This window comes from Triticum urartu, chromosome 1A (assembly GCF_056163025.1).
Source record: "Triticum urartu cultivar PI428250 chromosome 1A, HENAU_Tu73, whole genome shotgun sequence".
NCBI lineage: Eukaryota > Viridiplantae > Streptophyta > Magnoliopsida > Poales > Poaceae > Triticum > Triticum urartu.
Window position 1 is genome coordinate 122,211,184 of NC_141873.1, and position 27,811 is coordinate 122,238,994.

The 27,811-nt window shown below is 53.6% G+C and overlaps 1 pseudogene; it reads right to left on the minus strand.

Annotated features, from left to right (window-relative positions):
- Positions 1-27,353, minus strand: part of LOC147990330 (uncharacterized) — an 80,160-nt pseudogene extending 52,807 nt beyond the window's left edge.
- Between the last annotated feature and the right edge of the window lie 458 nt (positions 27,354-27,811).

Sequence of the window (27,811 nt, forward strand, 5' to 3'; positions counted from 1 at the left end):
AAGCCAACCAACCACACCAACAGAGAATGCTGGGTGTTCAAATAGGCCGACAAGTTGAATGCCGAAAGCAAGGAAAAGGGGCTGCATAGCGATGACGAGGAGGAGCCCCAGCCGCCGAACATAGGAGGACAGAAGAAATTTCCTCCCCAAGTGAAAATGGTGAACATGATATACGCAACCCATATCCCCAAGCGGGAACGGAAGCATGCACTCAAGGACGTCTACGCGATGGAGCCAGTCGCCCCAAAGTTCAACCCATGGTCTTCTTGTCCGATCACCTTCGATCGAAGGGACCACCCCACCAGTATCCATCATGGCGGTTCTACCGCATTGGTCCTTGTCCCTATCATTGACGGATTTCACCTCACTCGAGTCCTTATGGACGGTGGCAGCAGCCTGAACCTGCTCTATCAGGATACAGTGCGAAAAATGGGTATCGACCCCTCGAGGATCAAACCCACAAAAACCACCTTCAAAGGTGTCATGCCAGGTGTAGATGCCTATTGCACGTGCTCAATCACACTAGAAGTGGTCTTCGGATCTCCGGACAATTTCCGAAGCGAGGAATTAATCTTTGATATCGCCCCTTCCATAGTGGCTATCACGCACTACTCGGACAAACCACATTCACTAGATTCAGTGCGGTACCACATTATGCATACCTCACGCTCAAAATGCCAGGACCTCGCGGGGTTATAACAGTTAATGGAAACACAGAACGCTCGCTCCGCACGGAGGAGCACACTGCGGCCCTTGCAGCAGAAGTGCAAAGCAGCATTTTGAGGCAAACCGAAAATTCGGCGAAAAAGTCCCCACACACCTTCAAGTGAGTCCGGAGTAACCTGCAACAGGATCACCAGGCGCGTTCAGAGCTCGCCTAGCAATTCGGCCTCCGTCCTAGTCCCAGTCAAGCGGCGAAATTTGCGCCGTGCGTACATAACTACGCACTCAAGATACCATGGGTATAAGGGGAGGCACGGCTATGGCATGTCCCACAATGCGGTTCAACCGCCTCTGGACCAGTATATCTCTATCATTTTCTTCCTTTCAGGACCCTATTCTCTGGAGGCCCTTTCCAATTTCCTGATTATCGGACCCATCATGGGAGGGAAGCACCAAGGAAGCTAGAAGCTTTGACGTACAAGGGAATCCCCAGGTGGTCTCTCTTAACGATCGCTATACCTGTTTTTCATACCCACACATAGCTCGCCCTTGGATCGAACATGTCAGATAGTCCTATTTTTTCTTATTGCACTACTTATACACATACGCTTTGACGTATTATCTAAATAACAATTTACAGCGTCAGCTTATTATTGCATTTCTTCATCTTCTTCTTTTTTCTTTTCTTGTTTGCTTATTCACGACAAGTTGCACCCGTACATTCCGGTACGTTCAGTGCGCCAGGGGCTTCAGTGTACCCCATAACATGGCAAGAAAATTCCGAACACTTTCGACAGTGCGGCACCCCGAACTTATAGCATTATATGCATCAGCTCCGAATCATGTCTTGGGTCAATAGTTGGGTTTGCCCGACTCCCACGTTTTGGTGCCTTACGTTCTGCTATATTGGCTAAGGTAGCACTGGGAGAACTACTGCGATTGTTTCGCGGTTCTTCTGGACGAGCACCTCAGTAGAGAAAGCCGAAAACTGACTGTCATGATGCGGCGAGAGCTGGTCGCCGTTCGAGAGGTCTAAAATCCTTAAAGATTTTTTCCGCTTCGGGCGAGGTGTCGGCCTTGTCCGATTTAGGCGTTCATAGCGCCCCAAGTTCGGCCTTCCGAATACTAGGGGCTTCGCCAAAATTTAAAATTGTGGACTTCTATGGCTAAGTGAGAGTGATAAAGCTTTATAGTCCGATTGCCTGGTTCATTGTGCTGAACACCTCCTTCGAAGGACCCAAAACTGGGATAAAGAGTGATCAGGTTTATCCCGAACACCTCAGTACTAGTTACATGGGGGAAGAAGCTGACTAGCCAACTCTCAGATTTTATAAACAGTCACACAGAAGGTAATATTTTAAATCAACAAGCGTTATATAGCGCACATGAACTTGTTTTCATATTATAGGATCACATGAGTACATTCATTCAAATATTACATCCTTAGTACATTCCTCTGCCACAAGGCGAGCACCCTTCAGGACGCTGTCATAATACTTTTCGGGGTGGCGCTGCTCCTTGCCTTCCGGCGGCCCCTTCTTCACCAGCTTTTTGGCGTCCATCTTCGCCCAGTGCACTTTCGCTCGGGCAAAGGCCCTGCACGCACCTTCAATGCAGACGGACCGCTTTATGACTTCAAGCCGTGGGCAGGCATTCACAAGCCGCCTTACCAGACCGAAGTAGCTACCGGGCAGGGGCTCGCCAGGCCACATCCGGACTATGAGGCCCTTCATGGCCTGTTCGGCCGCCTTGTGAAGCTCAACCAGTTGCTTCAACTGGTCGCTCAAGGGCATCAGATGTTCGGTCCCAGTATACTGAGACCAGAAAAACTTCTCAGTCGAGCTCCCTTCCTTGGCCCTGTAAAATTCCGCGGCATCTGACACACTGCGGGGAAGATCTGCGAACGCTCCTAGAGAGCTCCGAACTCGGGTAAGTAAAAGGAAAGTTTCCTTCACATGCTTGCTTTGCATAATGAATGCCTTACCCGCCGCTATCTTCTCGACCGCCTAAATCTCCTGGAGGGCCTTGTGGGCTACGGCCTTGGCATTTTGCACGTTCTCGAGGGCCTTCGCAAGCTCGGACCCTTGCGTCTCAGAGTCACACTCCAAGGACTCATATTTTTTGATGAAATCCTATAGCTCTTGCTGGACCTCGCCGACTCGGGCCTCTTTCTTCTCGCGCTCGGCCCGCTCCTTGGCTGCTCTGTCTTCGGCGTCAGACAGCACCTTCTTCAGGGCCGCCACTTCGGTCGTGGCCCCTAGCAAAATTCATGACGATCCTATGATCTAATAACCACCTTCCCTTTTTACTTTTACCAATATACAGACGGGGTATTACTTACCTTTGTTCTCTTCGATCTGCCTCTTGGTAAGGCCAAGCTCTACTTCGGACCGTTCAAGGTCCCGCTTCAATCCGGAGACCTCCGCAGTGCAGGTGGCAACGGCCAGCAGCGAAGCCTGCTTATTCACATAAGACATATCTTGATTAGACTCCTGTGATTATTATTTGAACCACTGTTCGGCCTTCCTTTGCGAATGCCAAACAGAGCATCAGGGGCTACTGTCTATGCTATAATATTTTCTTATAACTTGATTACTTACCTCAAAGCCTGTTAGGAGGCTGGCATAGGCTTCAGTCAGTCCGCTTTTGGCGGACTGAACCTTCTTTACCACCACACTCATGACAGTGCGGTGCTCTTCGTCAATGGAAGCGCTGCGGAGCACTTCCAACAAGTTATCCGATGCCTCTGGATGGAAAGAGGCCATTGGCATAGACGGCTCGCCCCCCCTGGTGAGGGGTCGCCTGACAGAGTCCGGAACCATTGGAGGTTCTAGCGCAGTATTCGGCTGGGGGCCAAACTTGCTGCCCCCATCCTTAGAGCCCGTGGGAGTCTTGCCTCCCATGCGCCCAACGTTTGGGAGGTCGCCTTGGGGCGCCTCCAGAACTACCTCCCCTTGGTTTGGTGCCCTTTGAGACAACACCTCGACGTCGTCGGTAGGGCGGGGGGAGGAAGCGGTCGGGAGTGGGTCACTGTTCATCTCCGACAGGCCCAAAGACCCATCCGAAGAGGATACGTCGAGATGGTCTTTGGGTGGACTGCATGATCATGTTTGGCATGATAAGAAGCAATAAAACGAAATACACCATAACTGTTATGGTATCCGGATATTTACGACTTCGCCAGGGGCTTGTCCCTGGGTAACCACTCCTCGTCGTTAAGAGCAGCCGTGGTGGAGCGGTCCGGAAGGAGGGTCCTTCCCTTCTTGGACCCTTCGGCCTCCGCAGATGGGGCGACCTTCCTTTTCTTGTCTCCCCCTGCTTGGGGGGGAGATCTTTCCTCTTCCTCCTCCTCGTCTTCATGGGAGGAGGGCACATCGGTGTTATCGGACGAAGAGTCCGATACAACCATGCGCTGGAGACCTTACCTGGTCCCCGCGGCCTTCTTCTTGGCCTTCTTCTCTGGCGCCTCGTAGGGCGTCGGAACCAGCATCTCCGTCAGGAGGGTACTTGCTGGATCTTCGGGGAGCGGGGCCGGATAGTCAATCCGCTCCGCTGTCGCGACCCAGTCCTGTAAATGATATGGAGGCTCAGATCCCTCACATAATTATACTGGGTAAAGAAACACCTTATGAGCTATAAGAAGCTTACCGGATTAGCAGGGCGCTTTGCGCTGAGTCTGCGATCCTCGGTAAGAGGAGGAGGTACCTCGGCGGCCTTGAACAACACCTTCCAGACGTCTTGGTGTGTCGTATCGAAGAGCTCTCGCAGCGTCTGGTGCTCGGTCGGGTTGAACTCCCACATATTGAATGCCCGTCTTTGACACGGGAGGATCCGGCGGAAGAGCATGACCTGGACCACGTTGACGAGCTTGATTTTCTTCCTCATCATGTTTTTGACACAGTTCTGGAGTCCCGTCAGCTGCACCGATGAGCCCCAGGATAGGCCCTTCTCTTTCCAGGAGGTGAGCCGCATGGGGATTCCGGATCGAAATTCGGGGGCCGCCGCCCAGTTGGTGTCGCGTGGCTCGGTGATGTAGAACCACCCCGATTGCCACCCCTTCACGGTCTCCACATAGGAGACTTCGAGCTAGGTGACATTGGGAATTTTGCCCACCATGGCGCCTCCACACTCCACTTGCTGGCCGACCACCACCTTCGGTTTCACGTTGAAGGTCTTCAGCCATAGGCCTAAGTGCGGCTTGATGAGGAGGAAGGCCTCGCACACGAGATACATGCCGAGATGTTGAGTTTGAAATTAGGGGCCAGATCGTGGAAGTCCAGCCCGTAGTAGAACATGAGCCCACAGACAAATGGGTGGAGGGGAAATCCCAGTCTGCGGACGAAGTGGGGAAGGAATACAACCCTCTCATGGGGTTCTGGAGTAGGGACGATCTGCCCCGCATCTGGGAGGCGATGCGCGATGTCTGCGGCCAGGTATCCGGCTTCCGGGAGCTTCGTAATGTCCTCCTCCATAACAGAGGAGACCATCCACTTGCCTCCCACTCCAGACATGTTTGGAGTGGTTTCGCGGAGAAGATGCGAACTTGGGCGCTGGAGCTCGAGTGCGCAAGAATGGATGGGCAGGGAAGAAGAAGGCGTGGGTAAAAAAGAGGAGTCCTTATCCCTTTATAAGGACGATAGAAACTGTGCGCCACCCCACTTGCTTGATAAACTCGCTTATTCCCCAAGCGTCGTGATTGATGGCGCGGTTGGGTTACCCACACCCGTATTGATGAGAATCCCGTAATAAGGGGAACACGATCTGTGCTTCGACAAGACATACCAATAAAACCGCCTCGCAACACGTGCGGTGGCAGGCTGGGAAAAACGGTTCGTAATGAACAAGGCCACGACAGGATGTCACATTATGGTTGTTAGCAGATTAGATTTGTGGAATGTTATACTCTCTACGGTGGTATGTGGAATTTGTTTTGCAGAGGCGGACACGATCCTTGTGTTCAAAATCTTCTATGGAGTATTCGGAGGAGGAACCGGCCTTGCAATGCCGAAGACAATCCGCGCACCGGACTCATCGTCATTGAAGCCTGGTTCAGGGGCTACTGAGGGAGTCCTGGATTAGGGGGTCCTCGGACAGCCGGACTATATACTTTGGCCAGACTATTGGACTATGAAGATACAAGATTGAAGACTTCGTCCCGTGCCCGGGTGGGACTCTCCTTTGCGTGGAAGGCAAGCTTGGCAATTCAGATATGTAGATCTCCTCCCTTGTTACCGACTCTGTGTAACCCTAGCCCCCTCCGGTGTCTATATAAACCGGAGGTTTTTAGTCCATAGGACAACAACAATCAAACCATAGGCTAGCTTCTAGGGTTTAGCCTCTTCGATCTCGTGGTAGATCAACTCTTGTAATACTCATATCATCAAGATCAATCAAGCAGGAAGTAGGATGTTACCTCCATCGAGAGGGCCCGAAACTGGGTAAACATCGTGTCCCCCGCCTCCTATTACCATCTGCCTTAGACGCACAGTTCGGGACCCCCTACCCGAGATCCGCCGGTTTTGACACCGACACCCGCCTCGCCCACCGGATCCCGCCATGGATAATCCCTTAGATCCCAGGATCCCGCGGGCTGCCCTCTCGCTGCGGATCGTAGCACTGCCGCCTTTGAGTGAAACCCACATGTGTTTTAGAGGGGATCCATTGCTCTGGAATCACAGATCGGTGGCGTCGGAGGACATGCCAGGGCTGTATTTCAGGTGGTGGGCAGCAAGGGCAAATCGGATCGAGGAAGCGTCGCATCGATTGGAGAGAAGTTCCAAGGAGCTACGCCTGGCGTAGCACAAGGCAGAGGCGCAAGTTGATCTCAGGGGAGAGATGCCGAGGGATGTCAGCATCTGGCATCGTCGCCTTGATTTCGAGCTAGGGGTAATGGCAGAGATCATATTCACAGAGTCGTCTGCGGAGGAAAGAACATGCATGCCTGCGCAATGGCATGAGCAGCCGGTGAAACTGTTCAAATGGGCGGTAGGAGAAGCCAAATCTCGGGACCAGTTTCGGCGGAGCCGTTGGGCATGCATCGTAAGCGAGGTGAGATGCCCTCCTTTCCCGCCAGCGCTGCAGTGACTTAGTCGGTTGCTGCTGCAGTGAACTTGCAACGCCATGTCGGTTTGCAACCTTGACAATCACTCCATCTATATGTATTGTATTTCTGTGAAAATACTTGGTCGTTTGGAAAAAGATGGTAATTGATTTATCACTAGTTTTAGAATGCTTGGTCGTGACAATCAACCGAAGCCACAACCAGAAGTCTCCATCGCGTAATACTTTACGGTCGGTCGCACCAACAGACAATCGGTTGGACCCGCGTCTCACTGAAGGTACACGCATCGGCTTGGTCTGACATGTATGACCAGTTACATCACTGACTTGTGCGACCGCATTTGAGCAGTGTAGTACTCCCTCTATCTCTGTTTACAAGTCTTGCATGTGTACCTAGGTCGTTAATTTGACCAACTTAATAACATATGTACATTACAAAAAATCATTACAAACTTCAAATATTCAGAGTATTTTTATGTTAAACAATTTATTTATAAGTTACATTGATGACCTAGATACACGTGCAAGCCTTGTAAACTGGAGATGGAGGGAGTACTTGAAATTTATGTTCTACTAAACTCATCAGGAGCCGTTTCGGGCCTCGAAACCAAAACCATCAATTAATCTTTAGCTTGCTCCCATCACATTCCAAAAGTGCATACAAATGCTTCTACCTCGTTTCTTGTTTCTTAACATATCAACCAATAAGAGATGTGGGGCGTGCATGTTTTCAATGACTCAAGACTACCAAACACGACATGCAGTGGATAGTTCATTGCATGCAATGCTATAAATTAGCAAATAAACATTAAGTTCTCTCGTTCTCCCCTCCTTCTTGGTCATGGCGCACAACCTCAGATGACTTATTCACTTAGACGGAGGGAGTAGTATAATTAAGTGCAAACCTCCTCACACCTAGTACGTGTCAAACCTGAACGTGTTCCCACTATGCATGTTTTAGTACTAGTGCTAGTACTGGGTTATAAAAAGGGGAACTAGTACCTAGCCTAAAATAACTCTACCTCTTCCTCCTCATAAGTCTTTATGGTTCATCCGTCCTTGCCATGGCCGGTGTGCAGAGCTCTAGGTTGAGAACTATCCAAACTACTCATAACAAGGGAGCGGCCACCAAGGCCACGGAAAAAAAGAGAGGGCTCGCCGCCTCGGAGAGACCTCGAAAGATCTCTCACAGGCAGGCGATGGCTCCCAGGAGCGCCCTCGCCACAGAGGCGAACATGCCGGCATGCCCGATCAGCTCAATAAGCAACTCAATAAGCAGAAGGAGTTCATCCACGGCTTGGTGGAGCTGCTGAAGGAGAGCCTCGACGACATGCCCGCTAAGCTCAATGAGTAGGGGGAGTTGACCTCCGGCTTGGTGATGCTACTGAAGAAGAGCATTACCTCAGAGAAGAAGGCGATCGGCGAAATCCTGCAACTTCAGGAGGACAAGGCGAAGCTCTGCCACGAGCTCGGCCTGCTGAAGGAGGAGAACGCCGGCTGGAAGAAGCTGGATGAGAATAGTAGTTCCTCGATGAAGATGTTGCGGGCCCTCATCATAGAACAGAAGGAGTTGGTGAAGCTCCGCATCAAGCACCCGGCTGCTGTCAAGGTACATAATGCGGCCGTGGAATAGATGATGAAGGCTAGCATCGAGAAATCCCGCGTCATGGACAAAATGACGAAGATGGCGGAGGAGACGCGCAAGGAGATGGGGGCCATGGAGGCGATGAAGAAGCAGTTATGACTCCGCGGCCAGCAACCCTTCATGTAGTAGAGAGTAGCGCCCCAGACTTGTGTGTGCGTCTTCCTTCTTTTTTGGGGGTGATAATCTTCCTTCTTATTTTGCTCCTGTCTTTCTTCTTTTGCTTCGGGTGTTTTGCCGCACATGTCACGTTCTCTGCGAGGCATGAATAGAACAATGCTAAAAATGAGATGACTAGCAAATTAGATCATTTTTATCGCCATATGGCACTAGGCTGCCATGTTTCGTGCTCCTCCGTCGTACTACTCCAGTGGAAAACGTGAGTATACCGCACAGATCTTTGCTGCTCCTCAGGTCGTCCGCACATTTATACGAGCAGTCAAATCACAAGGCCCCGCCTTCCAGCAGTAATGAGCCGTCAAATAACAAAGGCCCTCGCCTCTCTTGAAACCAACCAAGCTAGACTGCCCTGCCCTCTAGCCTTTTAAAAATTGTATACTTTCGTACAGTAGTAGTGTCGGTGTCAAAACCGGCGGATCTCGGGTAGGGGGTCCCGAACTGTGCATCTAGGCCGGATGGTACCGGGAGGCAGGGGACACGAAGTTTTACCCAGGTTCGGGCCCTCTTGATGGAGGTAAAACCCTACGTCCTGCTTGATTAATATTGATGATATGGGTAGTACAAGAGTAGATCTACCACGAGATCAGAGAGGCTAAACCCTAGAAGCTACCCTACGGTATGATTGTATGCTGTGATTGTTGTCCTACGGACTAAAACCCTTTGGTTTATATAGACACCGGAGAGGGTTAGGGTTACACAAGGTCGGTTACAAAGGAGGAGATATCCATATTCGTATTGCCTAGCTTGCCTTCCACGCCAAGTAGAGTCCCATCCGGACACGAGACGAAGTCTTCAATCATGTATCTTCATAGTCTAACAGTCCGGCCAATGGAGATAGTCCGGCTGTCCGGAGACCCCCTAATCCAGGACTCCCACAGTAGCCCCTGAACCAGGCTTCAATGATGATGAGTCCAGCCCGCAATATTGTCTTCGGCATTGCAAGGCGGGTTCCTTCTCCGAATACATCACAGAAGAATTTGAATACGAGGATAGTGTCCGACCCTGCAAAATAAGTTCCACATTCCACCGTAGAGAGAATAATATTTTCGCAGATCTAATTCGCTGGCTTGTTTAGGCAACATGACATTACGTCATGGCCCGGTGATTATTTGAACCGTTTCTTTTAACCAGCCCCACACATAACGCGAGGCAGTTTTTCGACACGTCTTGTCAAACCAGAGATCGTGTCCCCTTATTATGGGATTCTCATCAATATGGGCGTGGCTAACCCAACCGCGCCATCAATTGCGGCGCTTGGGGGGTAGGCGAGTTTTACCAGGCAAGTGGGGACGCTTAGTTTTGTCCGCCCATATAAAGGGATAAGGATTCACCTTTCTATCCACACCTTCTTCCTCCTTTGCTTATCCGCTCCCGCAAACTTGAGCTCTAGCGCCCAAGTCCTCACTTCCATCTCAACCTTATCCAACCATGACCGGAGCGGGAGGCAAGTGGATGGTCTGCTCCATCATGGAGGGAGACATCAAGAAACCGAGGAGAGCCTGATACCTGCCCGACGACATCGCGCACCGGCTCCCAGATGAGGGGCAGCTCATCCCCACCCCCAGGCCCCATGAGAGGGTGGTATTCCTCACCCATTTCCTCTGCGGAATGGGATTCCCTCTCCATCCCTTCGTCCGGGGGCTCATGTTTTATTATGTCCTGGATTTCCACGATCTGGCCCCGAATTTCATCCTCAACATCTCGGTGTTTATCGTCGTGTGCGAGGCCTTCCTCCGCATCAAGCCCCACTTCGGCTTATGGCTGAAGACCTTCAACGTCAAGCCAAAGGTGGTGGGTGGCCGCCAGGCAGAATGCGGAGGCGCCATGGTGGGCAAGATGCCCAACATAACATGGCTCAAGGGCTCCTTTGTGGAAACCATAAAGGGGTGGCAATCGGGGTGGTTCTATATCACCGAGCCACGTGACCCCGCATGGGTAGCGGCCCCCGAGTTCTGATCTGGCATCCCCATGCGGTTCACCTCCTGGAAAGAGAAGGGAATGTCCTGGGGTAGCTCGAAAGAGCTGACCGGACTCCAAACATGTATTCAAAACATGGTGGACAAGAAGCTCAAGCTTGTCGACAGAGTCCAGGTTATGCTCATCCGCCGGATACTCCCGTGCCAACAACGGGAGTTCACCTTGTGGGAGTTCAATCCGGCGCAGCACCGGACTCTCAACAGGCTCTTCGACACAACTCATGAAGACGCCTGGAGGGTGCTGTTTAAAAGTGCCAAGGTCCCTCCCTCTATCACTGAGGATCGCAGATTCAGCGCGAAGCGCCAAGCTAGTGCGGTAAGCTGCTTTACCTTTCACAGGATACTTAGTTTTTATATAGACTGGCTCTATGCGGGATCTAAACTCCCGGACCTTTGACAGGACTGGCAGAAGATGGCCGGACAGATCGACTGTCCGGCTCCTTTGCCCGAAGGCCCCGCAGACGCTCTTCTGGTGAAGATGCTGACTCCGGCCCCTTATAAGGTGCCGGAGAAGACCAAGAAGGCCAAGGGAACTCAAAAGAGTTCCCGACGCTAGGCGTCGTCGGACTCACCGTTCGATGACTCTACAGCGCACTCTTCCCCTAAAGACGAGGAAGAGGAAGAAGATGCTCCCCCACTGACTGGGGGAGACAAGAAAAGGAAGGCCGCCCCAACTGGGGAGGCCGGAGGGTCCAAGAAGGGAAGGACTCTCCTTCCGGACAGCTCCACCGCCGCCGACGAAAGCGAAGACGAGTGGTTGCCTAGGGCCAAGCCCCCGGGGAGATCGTAAGTATTCGGATACCAAAGTTACCCATAGGATTCCTTTGTCGCACTACTTTCCCTAACGCCGAACACAATTATGCAGGCTGCCCCGAGCCAATATCGAGGTATCATCGGACGGCTCCATGGGCTCGTCGGACATGGATAGCGATCCAGTCCCGACCGCCACCTCCCCTCATCTTGCCGACGACGCCGAGGTGTTGTCTCAAGAGGCATCGAATCGAGGGGAGACAGTCCCGGAGGCGCCTCAAGGCGACCTTCCGGACTCCGGGAGCCGTGGGGACGGGGCCCCCGAGAGCTCCGAGTTCGGCCCTCAGCCAAACACCGTGTCGGACCCTCCAGCGATTCTGGACTCGAGCAGGTGGCCTCCTTCTAAGAGGGGAAAACGCCTGTGCCGGTGACCTCTATCCATCCAGAGGCACCGGACAATCTGCTGGAAGCGCTTCGCAGCGCTTCCATCGACAAGGAGCACCGCACTATCATGAGTGCGGTGATCCAGAAGGATCAGTCCGCCAAGAGCGGATTGACTGAAGCCTGTGCCAGCCTTCTAACAGGCTTTGAGGTAAGTGTGTTTAAAATGTAGTAGAAATATTACCGCATAGACAGTAGCCCTTGATGCTTTGTTCGGTGTTCACAAAGAAAAGCCGAACATAGGATCAAATAATATCGCAGGAGTCTAATATAAGTATGTCAATATGCATATGCAGGCTTCGCTGCTGGCGTCCATCGCACTAACTGCGGAGGTCGCCGTACTGCAGCAGGACCTCGAGGGGTCCAAGAAAGAGCTCGGCCTTGCTAAGAGGCAGCTCGAGGAGAACAAGGGTAAGTAATACTCCGTCTATAGATATGTATCTATAAAAAGGACGCGATTGCAAAATGACAGGATCGTTGTATGTTTGCCAGGGGCCTCGACCGAGGTGGCGACCCTGAAGCAAGCGCTAACCAAGGCTGAAGATACAGCGCACCGAGCAAGAGAAGCATGAGGCTCGGGTGGGCGAGGTGCAACAAGAGCTCCAGGCTCTTGTGACAAAGCACGAGGCGTTGGAGCTTGACTCGAAGACGCGGGAGTCTGAGCTTGCCGCGGCCCTTGAGAGTGCAAAGAGTGCCAAGGCCGAGGCCCAGAAGGCCCTCCAGGAGATCGACGCGATGAAGAAGATAGCGGCGGGTAAGGCTTTCTATATGCAAAGCAAGCATGTAAAAGTAAATTACCGATTACTTACCCATATCCGGAGCTCTTCAGGAGCATTCGCAAATTTGCCCCGCAGTGTGTCCGGTGCCGCACAATTTTACCAGGCCGAGGATGGAAGCTCGACGGAGAAGCTATTTTGGTCTCAGTATGCTGAGGCCGAACATCCGGTGCCGATGAGCGACCAGCTGAAGCAGATGGTCAAGCTACATAAGGCAGCCGATCAGGCCATGAAGGGCTTTATAGTCCGGCTGTGGCCTGGCGATGCCCTTCCGAACAACTTCTTCGGCCTGGTGAGGCGGCTTGTGGATGCCTGCCCATGGCTGGAGGTTGTCAAGCGATCCGTCTGCATTGAAGGTGCACGCCGGGCTTTCGCCCGTGTAAAAATGCAGTGGGTCAAGCTAGACACCGTGAAGCTGATCAAGGAGGGGCCGCCGGAGGGCAAGGAGCATCGCCACCTATAGATGTATTACGAGGGTGTTCTGCCGGGTGCCCGTCTTATCGCGGATGAGTGTTCGAAAGATGTAATATTTAAGTAAACTTGCTCGTTTTATCCTGTATTTATGAAAACTTGTTTCATATGCGCTATGCAACACTTGTTTGAATTTAAAATATTACCTTCTGTTTGGCTGTTTATCGAATCTGAGAGATGGCTAGTCCTCGGCTTCTTCCCCCATGCCGCTAGTGCTGGGGTGTTTGGGATAAACCTGAGCACTCTTGTTCCCATATTTGGGTCCTTCGAGGGAGGTGCTCAGCACAACGAACAAGGCAACCGGGCTAATATTGCTTTATCACGCTCACTTAGCCATAGAATTCTATAATTTTAAATTTCGGCGAAGCCCCAGGTATTTGGAAGGCCGAATTCGGGGCGCGATACACGCCTTTAAGCCGGACAGGGCCGACCCCTCGCCCTAAGCGGCATAAGTCTTTAGGGACTCGAAAAACCTCGCCAAACAGCAACCAGTCTCTCGCCTTATCATGACAGTCAGTTTTAGCTTTCTCTACTGAGGTGCTCAGCCCGGCAGAACCGGGGCACAATCGCAGTAGTTCTCCTAGCACTACCTTAGCCGATAGAGCGGAACGTAAGGTACCAAAACATAGGAGCCGGGCAAACCCAACATTTGACCAAAGACATGATTCGGAGCTGATGCATATAATGCTATAAGTTCGGGGTGTCGCACTTGTGAAAGTGTTCGGACTTTTCACACCGCATTGTGGGGTACGTGAGCCCCTGGTGTATTGGCCATACCAAAGTGTATGGCTGCAAGGCGTCGTTAATGAACACATATATATACATATATATAATGCAATAATGGCCGTAATGTAATGCATTGTTTATTTAAAAGTTGCGTTAAAGCAGAGTGATACAGATAGTGCGATAAGCAAAAGGTAGGACTAAGTCCCTTCCAAGGGCGAGCTGAGGGATGATATGAGATCTGAGATCAACCTGGGAATTCCGTTGTATAACGTAGCTGTCTGCCTTCTTGGTTGCTGCATCATGTGTTTGGCAATAGTGCTGCCGGACAGTGTTTCCAGAGATTAAGGTCCTGAAAAAAGAAAAAATAACCAAACGGGAAGCCCCTAGTGTGGTTTAGGCCACGTTTTGGGGTGTGCCGCAGTTGTGCCCCCCTCCCCACCTGTGCCCATGGTATTTTTAAAGCGTAATTATGTACGCGCGACACGAATATCGCCGTTGGGCTGGGATTGGGGTGACCGTCGTATTGCTACGCGAGCTCAGATCGCGCCAGGCGATCTATTTGCCGATTGCCTCGAGCGCGCTTGAAGGTGTGCGGGCTTTGAAATGCCAAACTGGTTGATTGCCTTGAGAGGCTGCTTTGCGCTTCTGCTGCGAGGGCCGCTGTGTGCTCCTATGTTCGGAGGGAGCGCTCTGTGTTTCCATTGACTGTAATAACTCCGCGGGGTCCTGGCATCTTGAGCTTGAGGTATGCATAATGTGGTACCGCATTGAATCTAGCAAATGCGGTTCGCCCGAGTAATGCATGATAACCACTGCAGAACGGGACTATATCGAAGATTAACTCTTCGCTTCGGAAGTTATCCAGGGATCCGAAGACCACTTCCAGTGTAATTGAGCCTGTGCAATGGGCCTCTACGCCTGGAATAACACCCTTAAAGGTCGTTTTTGTGGGTTTGATCCTTGAGGGGTCTATACCCATTTTGCGCATTGTGTCCTGATAAAGCAGGTTCAGGCTGCTGCTGCCGTCCATAAGGAGTCGAGTGAGGTGAAATCCGTCGATGATTGGGTCTAGGACCAGTGCGGCGAATCCACCATGACGGATACTAGTGGGGTGGTCCCTGCGATCGAAGGTGATCGGGCAGGAGGACCAAGGGTTGAACTTTGGGGCGACTGGCTCCAACGCATATACGTCCCTGAGCGCATGCTTCCGCTCCCTCTTGGGAATGTGGGTTGCGTATATCACGTTCACCGTCCGCACTTGCGGGGGAAACCTCTTCTGTCCTCCGGTGTGTGGCTGCCGGGGTTCCTCCTCATCATCGCTATGCAGCCCCTTGTCCTTGTTTTCGGTAATTAACTTGCCGGCCTGCTTGAACACCCAACAATCCCTGTTGGTGTGATTGGCTGGCTTGTCTGGGGTGCCGTGTATTTGACACGAGCGATCGAGTATACGGTCCAAGCTGGATAGACCCGGCGTACTTTGTTTGAATGGCTTTTTCCGCTGACCGGGTTTAGAGCCTTTGAATCCGGCATTGACTGCCGTATCCTCAGTATTTTCGCTGTTAATGCGGCGCTTATGCTTGTTGCAACATGACCTACTGTTGTCGTCCTTGGTATCTAAGGTACCATGGTTTTTTGATATGTTATTACTGCGAGCCAGCCAACTGTCTTCTCCCACACAAAAGCGGGTCATGAGCGTCGTGAGAGCTGCCATAGATTTCGGCTTTTCCTAACCAAGGCGCCGGGCTAGCTACTCGTCTCGGCTGTTGTGCTTGAAAGCCGCTAAGGCCTCCGCATCCGGACAGTCGACGATTTGATTATTCTTTGTAAGGAACCGAGTCCAGAACTGCCTGGCCGACTCTTCTAGCCGCTGAATTATGTGGCTCAAATCATCGGCGTCTGGTGGTCGCACATAAGTGCCCTAAAAGTTGTCGAGGAATGCGGCTTCCAGATCTTCCCAACAGCTAATGGAGTCCGCTGGCAAGCTATTAAGCCAGTGTCGCGCTGGTCCTTTGAGCTTTAGTGGGAGGTATTTGACGGCGTGTAAGTCATCACCGCGGGCCATGTGGATGTGGAGGAGGAAATCCTCTATCCATACTGCAGGATCTGTTGTGCCGTCGTATGATTCAATGTTTACAGGTTTGAAACCTTCTGGGAATTGATGTTCCATTACTTCATCTGTGAAGCATAAGGGGTGTGCGGCGCCTCTGTATTGGGCTATATCTTGACGCAGCTCGAATGGGTCTTGCCCGCTGTTTTTGGCCCGGCCGGGTTTGCTTTTACTGTATCCGGCGTGACATTTGTCGTCTCGTAGAGTGGTGCGCCCTCGTGATCCGTAGATCTATCTTGAATGTTTTTCCTTGTTCTCCAGCATGTCTCGCAGGTCTAGCGTATCTCCCGATGCTTTTTTATTTGAATGGCGTTGGGGTGGAGGCTGAGTTTTTGGCTGGAATGCCTCTCTATCGCGGCCACGAGGTGGCCGATCAGTCGTGTCGTATGCTTCTTCCTCCAGTCGGGGTAGTAACCTGCGCCTTGGGTAACTCTTGGAGGGGCGCTCGAGTTTATATTCCTCGGTCGCGAGGACTTCAGTCCATTTGTCAGCTAGCAGATCTCGATCAGCTTGAAGCTGCCGCTGCTTTTTCTTCAGGCTATTTGCCGTGGCCATAAGCCGGCGCTTGAAGCGCTCTTGTTCGACGGGATCCTCTGGGACGGCGAATTCATCGTCGCCGAGGCTTGCCTCGTCTTCAGAGGTGGGGGGTGTAATTGTCATCCTCCTCCTCTCCATCTGTGGCTCTCTCAGGAGAGCTGGCTCCTTCATCCTCCTGCTCTAAGTCTTGCTAGAGGGGATTGTTGTTGTCTTCGGCACTGTGCGGAGTATTATTATCTCCTGTGCCGGTATCACCACTTTTGCTTTGGCGGGACTTAGAGCGGCGCCACTGACGTCGGCGCTTGGGTTGCTTCTTGGAGGGGTCATCCTCCGCTATCTCGTCGCCATTGCCATCATTGGGTGTATCCACCATGTATATGTCATATGACGAGGTGGCTTTCCAGTGCCCTATAGGTGCTGGTTCATGTTCGTCTCCTACATCGCCGTCCATACCGTCGATGTCTTCGGAGTCGAAGTCGAGCATGTCGGTTAAATCATCGACAGTGGCTACATAGTGGGTGGTGGGTGGGCGTCGAATTTCTTCGTCGTCCGCATCCCAATCCCGTTGGCCATAATCCGGCCAGGGTTCTCCTGACAAACAGAGAGACCTTAGTGAATTCAGAATGTCGCCAAAGGGCGAGTGCTGAAAGATATCTGCGGCGGTGAATTCCATAATCGGCGCCCAATTGGATTCGATTGGCAGGGGCGCGGGTGGTTCGGAGTCAGAAAAAGGGTCCGGCACCTTGGTGTCACGGGCTGCGCAGACGATTATGCTGGTGTTTGGCTCGATTGCCGTTGAGACTGCAGCCCCTGAGGCGGTGTCTAACCACCCGTCCTTGATTGGCGCAGTTGGCTCCGAGCTAAGGGTCGGAGCAGATGCGGGCGCGGCCTCTTGGGTTCTGTTTGGTGGTAGAGCTAGGTCATACCCATCATGAAAGTGTGGCATGCCCGGCTATGGCTCGAATCCGTCGAAGATCAAGTCTCCGCGGATGTCGGTCGTGTAGTTCAAACTTCCAAATCTGACCTGATGGCCAGGGGCGTAGCTTTCAATCTGCTCCAGATGGCCAAGCGAATTGGCCCGCAGTGTTAAGCCGCCGAATACGAAGATCTATCCGGGGAGAAAAGTCTCACCTTGGACCGCATCGCTATCGATGATAGTAGGAGCCTGTCGGTGTACTAGAGTAGGGGTACCCTAGTATCCCGAACTTGTGCACGGGCAGTCGCAGCATCCCGCGGCAAGGCTTGCCAGGTGACCTCCAAGGTCCTCCGTGGTTCCTTTGGAGCCATTCAAGAACAAAGTGTCCAAGTCAAGAAGACAAGACCCCGGCAAGAGGAGCTTGCCGGGAAGGCTAACAAAGGCATCTCAAGACCCCGGCAAGAGGAGCTTGCCGGGAAGGCCAACCAAGGCACTTCAAGGAACTTGCCGCGGCGCACCACGCGTCCCAGCAAGGCCCGGTGAGCGACAAGCTCCCGGACGCGACAAGACAACAACCGCGGCAAGGCGCTTGCCCTGGCAAGACACCACTGTGCCTGCGCTCCAGCACATCCACCAACGTGTCGCTCTGGGACCCTTCCAAGCGTACGTGGCGAGAGGCTGTGCAGCTTGCGGTGCGCGGTGGCAAGCGGCGCTGACAAATTTTCCATCATGGCGAGCGGTGGCGCCCCTGACGGTCCCTTTTTGCACTGTTTAGGCGACACAGACGGGCATTTAAGGCCCTTGTCCCCTGCCGTCAGGGTTAGGTATGATACACTGTAGTAGGTAGCTGTACCTACCGCAGCACCTTTCCATTTTTACCCTTTACCTCCATTGCCACCTGTCGGTGACCCCTTGAGCATATAAAAGGAGGCCCGTGTGCAACGTAGAGGGGGGTTCGAAAGACACTCACGCTCGGTCTCGTTTGCTGCTGAAGTGTACTGTAGCACTTCGCGCTCCCGAGCAAGAAATCAATACAAACCACAAAGCAGGAGTAGGGTTTTACGCATCCGTGCGGCCCGAACCTGGGTAAATCGCTCGCGTGCATCGCCTCGATTTGCTCTTTACACGATCTCCGCCGCCACCGAACCGAAAGGGACCCGGTCCGCCGGTCCCATAGGTGTTCGTGGATCAGTACCCCGGCATCTTTGGCGTGCCAGGTGGTGGGCGTCGAGGTTGTGTGAACCAGATCCGGCGTTCTCGCGAGCTAGATCTTCATCATCTTCATCAACATGCCGCCGAAGAAGAAGGTTTCGGAGGCGGCTGCTCCGTCCGCGCCGAACCCACCATCACCGGAGCAAATGGCTGATGGGGCGGGCGCCGGTGGAAGAACGGGCGTCGACGAGGGAGCTCACGGTGCTGCCAGGTCCAAGGACAATCCTGCGCTGCCCATCGGCGGCGTAGCCGGCTCCCACAACGACCGGGCGCACTCCAAGACCTCGGCGTCCGTACATGCACCGCGCCCGTCTCAGGAGACGCGGGACCGGCAGCGTCATGGTACTCACGGTACCATGCGTTTGCTAGATCAAGATCGAGCTGGTGGATCTCGGAGCGCTCAGGACCACCATGCACGCCAACATGCTGGCGCGAGCGAGACACAGTCGCCTGGACGGGATACCGCTCCTTCTAACGTGGTTAGAAGTCCGAGCATATCCCGCTCCTCGCACCGTTCGCCACCGCCACCCGCCACTGCAGCAGAGGCTTTGGCGCGAGCTCAGCTGCTCCTAGATTACCCTCCAACGGCGGACAAAATCGATGACTGGAGGGCTACCATCCAGAGTCTCATCGGCTTTGCCAACGGCGACACTCCACGGCAGCCGAGCACGTCGCAGCCGCGGCAAGTCTGCCAGGCACGAGCAGGTGGCGACAAAACCGGTGGGGGTGCAACCTCTGTGCACTCTCCGCCCCGAAGGCCAAGATCGCCGACTCGCCGGATCCACCTTGACAGCGACTCCACCGCGTCATCAGATCCGCGAGCTCGTCGCGATCAGCGCCAAGTTGTTCAAGAACGACAACAAGAGGACGCTCGTACTCGCATCAAATGCCGAAGAGAAGCGTGGCGTCAATCAGACCAGCGCGCTGGGCCCTCTGTCGACATGCATGCGCCAGGGGAACCAGGCGACTTGCCGTACGCGGTAGGTTGCCCCGCGTTCACTCGTGAGCTGCGGCAAGTCCAGTGGCCCAGCACGAAGAATTTCAAACCAGATGTGCCAGAGAAGTACGAGGGCAAGTCGCATCCGTCGGAGTTCCTCAGCATCTACACCATCGCGGTGCAGGCTGCTGGGGGCCGGACGTCAAGATCCTTGCCAACTACTTCCCGTTAGTGCTCAAGCCCAATGTCAGGTCCTGGCTCATGCACTTGCCGGACAACTCCATATCCTCCTGGGTAGACCTATGCCATCAGTTTGTCGGCGCCTTTACAGGCGGCCACAAACCTCATGGCCAAGAGAGTGATCTTCATCTGCTCGTCCAGAAGGAAGGAGAGCCCCTGCGCAAGTACATTTAGAGGTTTAGCCGTGTACAGTACAACATCCCAGATGTCCACCCCGCCGCGGTCATCAGCGCTTTTCATCAGAATGTGCGTAACCGCAGGATGCGGGAGGAGATGGCGATGTGCAGGATCAGAGACGTCAGTGAGCTATATGCCCTGGCCGACAAGTGTGCACGTGCTAAGGAAGGGAGGAGACTCCCCGGAGAGAATGCAGGAGCGGGAGGATCTGACAGCGAAGATGCTGCCCCGGCAAAGAAGAACCGGCGGCGGAACAGGAAGAAGAAAGGCAAAGAGGTGCTAATCGTTGAGTAGTCCGGCAACGAAGGTGGCGCCAACAAAGCCAAGGTTGGTAGCTCCGGCAAGGAGACTGCCACGTGCGCCAACTGCCAGGCTGTGGCGGTCGCCGACAAGCAGGACAGCTCCGACAAGCAATACTGCAAGATTCACCGCACCAAGGGCCACGACCTCCAGAGTTGCAAGAAAGTCGAGCAGCTTGTTCAGCAGCAAAAGGCTGAGTACGAGCGACGCGACAAGGAGAGGGCCCAAGGAGGTGCTGGAGAATCCGGCAAGAAGCGCGCCGGCCGGGGAGGACGCCGCGGCAAGGCCAAGCAGCGGCAAGGAGACAGACCTCCCCGCGGCCGCGACAACGATGAAGACGACGACGACGACGAAGACATGGATGATGTTGAGACTAGTGAGCAGGAGTTTCAGAAAGCCACAGAGGTCTTGTGCGTTGACGGCGGTGCTTCTCTGCATACTTCACACCGCCAACTCAAGCAGTGGGTGCGGGAAGTCAACGCAGCAGAACCACCTGTCGAATCGGGCAAACTTCTGAAATGGTCCAGCACGCCTATCATCTTTGACATTGAGGACCACCCTGATCGCACAACTGCGGTCGGGTGCTTGCCGATGTTGGTTTCACCAACTATCCGCAACCTCAAGGTCACCAAGATGCTAGTTGACGGCGGGGCCGGCTTGAACCTGATCTCCTCCGCTGTACTCTAGAAACTCGAGATCCCCGACAGCGAGCTCGAAGAGACCGGCACATTCCAAGGAATCAATCCGGGAAGGAGCAAGCCGAAGGGGAAGGTCACGCTGCCGGTAACATTTGGCAGCGAGCTGAACTTCAGGACTGAGGGTCACATTTGACGTTGCCGATATTCCATTGCCTTACAATGGGATACTTGGCCGTCCAGCACTCGCCAAGTTCATGGCAGCCTCTCACTATGCATACAACATGCTGAAGATGCCAGGCCCGATAAGCGTCATCTCTGTCCCCGGCGACAAGAAGGATGCTCTTATCTGTGCCGACAAGATCTACCGGGAAGCAGCAGCCGCAGAAGATCGCGAGTCACTTGCCGCTGAAGCTCCCGGGGGGAAGAAGACCAAGTCCAGCAAGAGTTCTGATGCCCACTCCGGTAAGCGCACCTCTTCGGAGTGCTGCGCTGCCGTCGAGGACGCACCATCGAGCTCCACCGGCAAGTGTAAGAAGATGATGGCAGCTCCGCCAGAGACGAAAAAGGGGTCCGCCAAGGAGGACGGCACTGGTGGTACCTTCACCATCAGTGCCACTCTCGACCCTAAATAGGAAAGCGCGCTCGTTGCTTTCCTGCGGGCGAATGTCGACGTGTTTGCATGGCAGCCGTCTGACATCCCCGGCGTTCCCAGGAAAGTGATTGAGCACCACCTTGCCGTTTGTCCTCATGCGCGGCCCGTCAAGCAGAAGGTCAGGAAGCAGGCAGTGGAGCGCCAAGAATTCATTGCAGAAGAAATCAAGAAACTGGAAGCAGCAGGCCTTGTCAGAGGAGTGCTCCATCCTACGTGGCTGGCCAATCCTGTAGTCGTGCGCAAGGCGAACGGGAAATGGAGACTTTGTATCGATTTTACCGATGTTAACAAAGCTTGTCCCAAAGACCCATTTCCTTTGCCGCCCATTGACCAGATTGTTGACTCCATAGCCGGATGTGATTTGCTTTCATTTCTTGACGCATACTCAGGATATCATCAGATCTTCATAGCAGAAGAGGATGAAGAGAAGACCGCATTTATTACTCCATGTGGCACGTACTGTTTCATACGGATGCCTTTCAGATTAAAAAATGCTGGTTCAACGTTTGCAAGAGTACTCCATGTCGCTCTTGAGCCGCAAATACATAGAAATGTGGAGGCCTACATGGATGACATAGTGGTCAAGAGCAAGGACAGAGCGACTCTGATTCAAGATTTAGACGAGACCTTTGCAAATCTGCGCAAGATCAGCCTCAAGCTCAACCTAGAGAAGTGTGTGTTTGGAGTCCCCTCCGGCAAGCTTCTCGGGTTCTTCGTATCTCAACGGGGAATTGAAGCCAATCCCGACAATATCAAGGCCATTGAGCAGATCGAAGCACCCAAGCGCGTCAAAGATGTACAAAGACTTGCCGGTTGCGTGGCTGCTCTCAGCAGGTTTATCTCTAGGTCTGTTGAGCGCGCCCTGCCGTTTTTCAAATTATTGAAAAAGGCAGGTCCAATGAAATGGACTCCGGAAGCGGAGGCTGCGCTGCAAGACTTGAAGAGATACCTGTCCTCCCCTCCAATACTTGTCGCACCTAAGCCACAAGAGAAGTTGCTGCTGTATATAGCGGCAACCAATCAAGTGGTTAGTGCTGCGTTAGTAGCAGAGAGGGAGGCAGATGATGAGCCAGCAACCACGGCAAGCACATCCAGCGACAAGCAGGAGGCTTCCCCGGCAAGCTCTGGTCCCGACAAAGATGAATCTGCACAGATGCACGAGGAGATACAGAAGAAAATGGTGCAGCGCCCAGTTTACTTTGTCAGTTCCCTTCTGCAGGGGGCTAGGTCAAGGTACTCTGGCGTGCAGAAGTTGCTTTTCGGCCTTCTCATGGCCTCGAGAAAGATGCGCCATTACTTCCAAGCACATGAGATCACAGTTGTCACTCGCTTTCCGCTGAAAAGGATACTGCAAAATCCAGAAGCGACAGGCAGGATTGTTGAGTGGGCACTAGAACTGTCAAGCTTTGGCCTCAAGTTTGAAAGTACTTCAACTATCCAGAGCAGAGCATTGGCAGAATTCATAGCGGAATGGACGCCAACACCAGATGAAGAGATTCCAGAAATGAGCATCCCCGTCAAGGAAGCAAGCAAAGAGTGGCTGATGTACTTTGATGGTGCCTTTTCGCTGCAAGGCGCCGGCACTGGCGTGCTGCTTGTCGCACCCATCAGAGAGCACCTCAAGTACGTAGTCCAGATGCACTTTCCCAAGGAGCAAGCAACAAACAATACTGCAGAGTATGAGGGCTTGCTTGCCGGTCTCAGGATCGCGGCAGACCTTGGGATCAAGAAGCTCATTGTCAGGGGTGACTCGCAACTTGTCGTCCGTCAAGTAAACAAGAACTATCAGAGTCCGTTGATGGAAGCTTACGTCGATGAAGTGAGAAAGCTAGAAGAACACTTTGACGGCCTACAAATGGAACATGTTCCAAGAGCTCAGAACGCCATTGCAGATGGCCTGTCAAAGTGCGCCGCACTTAAGTTACCTGTGGAACCAGGGATCTTTGTGCTCAAGCTGACTCAACCGTCCGTGACGCCATCAACTGGACAGAGCAAGAAGAGGAAGTTGGTTTCTGGTGACTATTTGCCGGCAGAGCTTCCCGAAGCCGCGCCAAGAAGGTCCCCAAGATCAACGCCAAGAGCGCTGCGGAGCAATCTGCTCCGGCAAGCCCTAGGGTTTGTTCCGTTGAAACAAAAGATCCTGACAAGTTTTGCTCCGGCAAGCTTGCCGGGGAATGACACGCTCCGGCAGAACCGCAGGTTCTCGCCGTAGAAGCGGATGTTCCCGCAACAGTCCCCAAGATCAACGCCAAGAGCGCTGAGGAGCAGTCTGCTCCGGCAAACCCCAGGGTTTGTTCCGTTGAAGCAGAAGCTCCCGACAAGTTTTGCTCCGGCAAGCTTGCCGGGGAACGTCACGCTCCGGCAGACCCACAGGTTCTTGCCGTAGAAGCGAACGTTCCCGCAGCCGCAGATTTTCCTTTAGTCCTTGTTGTCGAGCCACAAGCTCCAGCATGGGCGCAGCAGATTGTCCGTTTCCTTCAGACAGGAGAACTTCCCGAAGAGCAAGAAGAAGCGGAAAGAGTAGCCCGGCAGTCAAGTATGTACCAGTTTGTCGACAAGACACTGTACAGAAGAAGACTCAACGGTGTGAAATTGAAGTGTATTCACCGGGAAGACGGACAAAAGCTGTTGGCAGAGATACATGGAGGCATATGTGGTCACCACATTGGCGCAAGAGCACTTGTCGGCAAAGCATTCCGGCAAGGTTTCTTCTGGCCAACAGCCCTCCAGGATGCAACTGCACAAGTAACCAAGTGTGAAGCGTGCCAGTTCCATTCCAAGCAGATACACCAACCAGCTCAAGCTCTCCAGACGATCCCTTTATCCTGGCCATTTTCGGTCTGGGGGCTCGACATTCTCGGCCCCTTTCCCTGAGCTGTCGGGGGCTTTGAGTACTTGTACGTTGCAATCGACAAGTTCACAAAGTGGCCGAAAGTGGAACCAGTGAGGAAGGTGACAGCACAGTCAGTAGTCAAGTTCTTCAGGTCGATTGTTTGCCGCTTCGGGATCCCTAACAGGATAATCACCGACAATGGTACACAATTCACGAGCCGCACCTTCATGCAGTACGTCCAAGATCTTGGCGCCAAGGTTTGCTTCGCTTCCGTTGCTCACCCGAGAAGCAACGGTCAAGCGGAGAGGGCAAATGCTGAAGTGCTGCGCGGGCTCAAGACCAGAACTTTCGACAGGATGCACAAGTGCGGAAGAAACTGGATTGAGGAGCTGCCGGTGGTTCTTTGGTCGATCAGAACGACGCCAAATCGAGCCACTGGACAGACACCTTTCGCTCTAGTCTATGGAGCAGAGGCAGTTATCCCCACGGAACTCGTATACGGGTCACCTCGAGTGCTCGCTTATGATGAGCTTGAGCAAGAGCAGCTGCGACAAGATGACGCGCTGCTCCTTGAGGAAGATCGTCTTTAGGCTGCTGTGCGAGCTGCTTGCTACCAGCAAGCTTTGCGCCGCTACCATAGCCGCAAAGTTAACGCCAGAAGTCTCGAGGAAGGTGACCTTGTTCTTCGGCGAGTTCAGTCCGCCAAGAATTCCAACAAGTTGACGCCGAAGTGGGAAGGCCCTTACCGGGTGAAACGAGTCACTAAGCCTGGCGCTGTCCGCCTTGAGACCGAAGATGGCATTCCGGTGAGCAACTCCTGGAACATTGAGCATCTTCGTAAGTTTTACCCGTAAGGCGCGGTTGTCGGAACCTGTTCCGGCAACCACCTTTTGTACAAGTCTTGCCGCTGTTGCATGTAATGCTTTGTACAAAGCCGGGCGCAGACCCCGTGCATAAGTAAAGCTCATGTGCTCTGCACATTTTGTCGATTTCATGCTTCTTATTTTTTGGCATATATGATCTGACACTTTGTGCAGCACCTACCCCACGGTAAGGAATAACGAGCCCTAAAGGCCCATATCTGTATTGTCTCTTCTTTCTTTTGAAAGCAAGGTTCCCCTCGCCCACAAGTTTGCCGGGGGGGAAAGGAGAAGACGATGGTATGGACCAGGCGTCGTTCAAGAAAGTTTCACCTTGCCGGGAAGCAAACAACAGAAAAGCTAAGTTGCCAAAGTTTGAGCAATCAGATTTTTTAAATTTTAAGTTATCTCCCTTGAACGACCGCACTTTGTATGGAAAACCTGTGCGCGGAGGAACCAACTCGTAGCTAGTTGCGCCCTTACTTTGTTTCGAGTCCGCTCAACAACTTAAGTGAGCTGCTAGCGCCCTTACTTTGTTTCGAGTCCGCTCAGCAACTTAAGTGAGCCGCTAGCGCCCTTACTTTGTTTCGAGTCCGCTCAGCAACTTAAGTGAGCTGCAACTAGTTGAGACAAGGTTTCTTGCCGGTAGCGGCACCGCCAGCAGGCTGCTGACGTTCCGCACTCAGCGCTCGCGGCTCAGGTGCCTGCACCGGCAAGTTCCCTAAAAGCGTAGGGTAAAAAGACATACAAAGGGAGGGATCAAGTAAAGGGAGTAACATTGCAATCATTCCATAGAACAAAGCTATATTACAAAAACAGCTTTCGCAGCTCTAATAGATTGTTCTCATGACATGATAAACAGCGACAAGGAAAGAAGAAATGGGCGGCCTAATCTACGCGATCGCCTTCGACCCTCTTGATCCCGCTCACCTTGTCCACAATGGGTGCGACAAGGGCCTTGAGCTCCTCCAGGTCAGCTTCCGGCGGCAAGGTCCTGAGGATGTTGGTGAGGCAGAGGCCCGGATTGCGGAAGGCCACCTTCATCAACACTTTCTGAAGAGCTCCCGCGCAGATCTTGCGCGACTCGTCGGCCAGCTGCTTGGGGATCCTTTCCCGGAGCCGCTGAAGGGCCGTCGCCACGCCCTTGTAGAACAGGACGAGCTTGGCGCTGGGTTGGAGGTTGTCTTCGGAGGGATACCCGAGATCCTCCATCCCCAGCTGCGCCAGCTCCTTGTCGATATCTGTGGTGGCGTTCACAAGACTCTCCATCCAGTGCGTCACGGTCTCCCTGAAAGCGTTCTGGGTGGCGGCAGCACTCTCCAGCAGCGCCTTGTTGGCCTTGATTTCCTCCTTCAAGGCCGCCTCCCGCTTCTTGGCGCTGTCCAGAGTCTTGGTCAAAGTGGTTAGCTTCAACTCAAGATCCACGTTGGAGACCTTGGCGGCGTTGAGCACTTTGCCCTTCTCGGCAAGATCGGCTTCTAGCCGCGCCACCTTCGTCTCCAACTACTTCTTGGCGGCCTCGGCGGCGGTGGCAGCGTCCTCTTCTTGCTTGAGGGCTCCGCCAAGTTTCTCCTCGCGCACGGCAAGCTCCTCCTCGTGGGCGTCGAGATTGACCTTCCGCTGCGCCAGCTCGCCCTCCTCCGTGGCTAGCTTCACAGCGGCAAGTCGCTGCCGCTCTTCGACTTCGGCCTTCTCGAGGAGGAAGGCCTTCTGCGCTTCAGCGAGCTGCTCCCGCTCCTCCGCCAGGGATCGGACGGCTTCCCGGTGGAAACCCCCGAGCTCTTCCGCACGCTTTTCAATGTCTGCTCCCGCCTACGCGACAAGCGCCTTGCGGGATTCCAGCTTGGCTTGCCGCGCGCGGTAGAGCGACATCAACTTCCACAGCAGCCGCTCTTCTTCGGGCTCGTTGCTGCTGCTGCTTGGCGCGTCGACCAGCGTCAACCCCGCGGAATCAAGCACTTCTCCGTCGAAGATCTCCCCCTCGACCGGCACCCTGGAGCTTGACGCCCAGGGGAGGTTGATGAAGACGCCTTCGCCGGCCTTCAAGTAGACGCCCGGCTGGGGCTCCTCGGTGCTTGGCGCTGCGGCTTCGGCGGACGGGTCGGCGGTCGGTGTAGCGCCTGGCGCTCCTGCGGCCTCTGGGCCGTCAGTACGATCGCCAGATCCCTCGCCAGTCGCCGCGGCACCAGCCTTGGCGGCCTCTGCGCCAGCGGCATCACCAGCGCCGGCTACGTCCTCGGCGGCGACCTCGGTCTCCATTCGCTCCGCAGCAGATGGATCTGACAGCCGGCAAGGGGAGAAGAGTCAAGCAAAATCCAACAAAAAGAAAACCAAAGAAGAAGAACCCAAGGGAAGTTTCGAAGCAAGAGGAGTACCTGCACCAGGTTCTGCAGTCGTGGTCTCCGTCGTCGGGGGGCCGCTGGTGCTGTCCCTTGCCGGAGAACCCTCCCTTGCCGCAAACTTCTCCCTTACCAGGAAGCCCTCCCTTGCCGGAGAATTCTCCCTTGTCGGGGGATTCTCCCTTGGCTCCTGGTGGGGCTGCTCGGCTCCTGAACAAGTCAACAAGCAGATATCAGCAAAGACAAGTACCCATGCGCACCTCGCAGCGGAAAGTAAATTATACACTTACGCTGGGGGCTGCCCTGGAGGAAAGTCGCCAGGTCCGGCAAGGTTGTCTCGGGCGCGCCACCTGCTGTTGGAGTGGGCTCGTCCTCGAT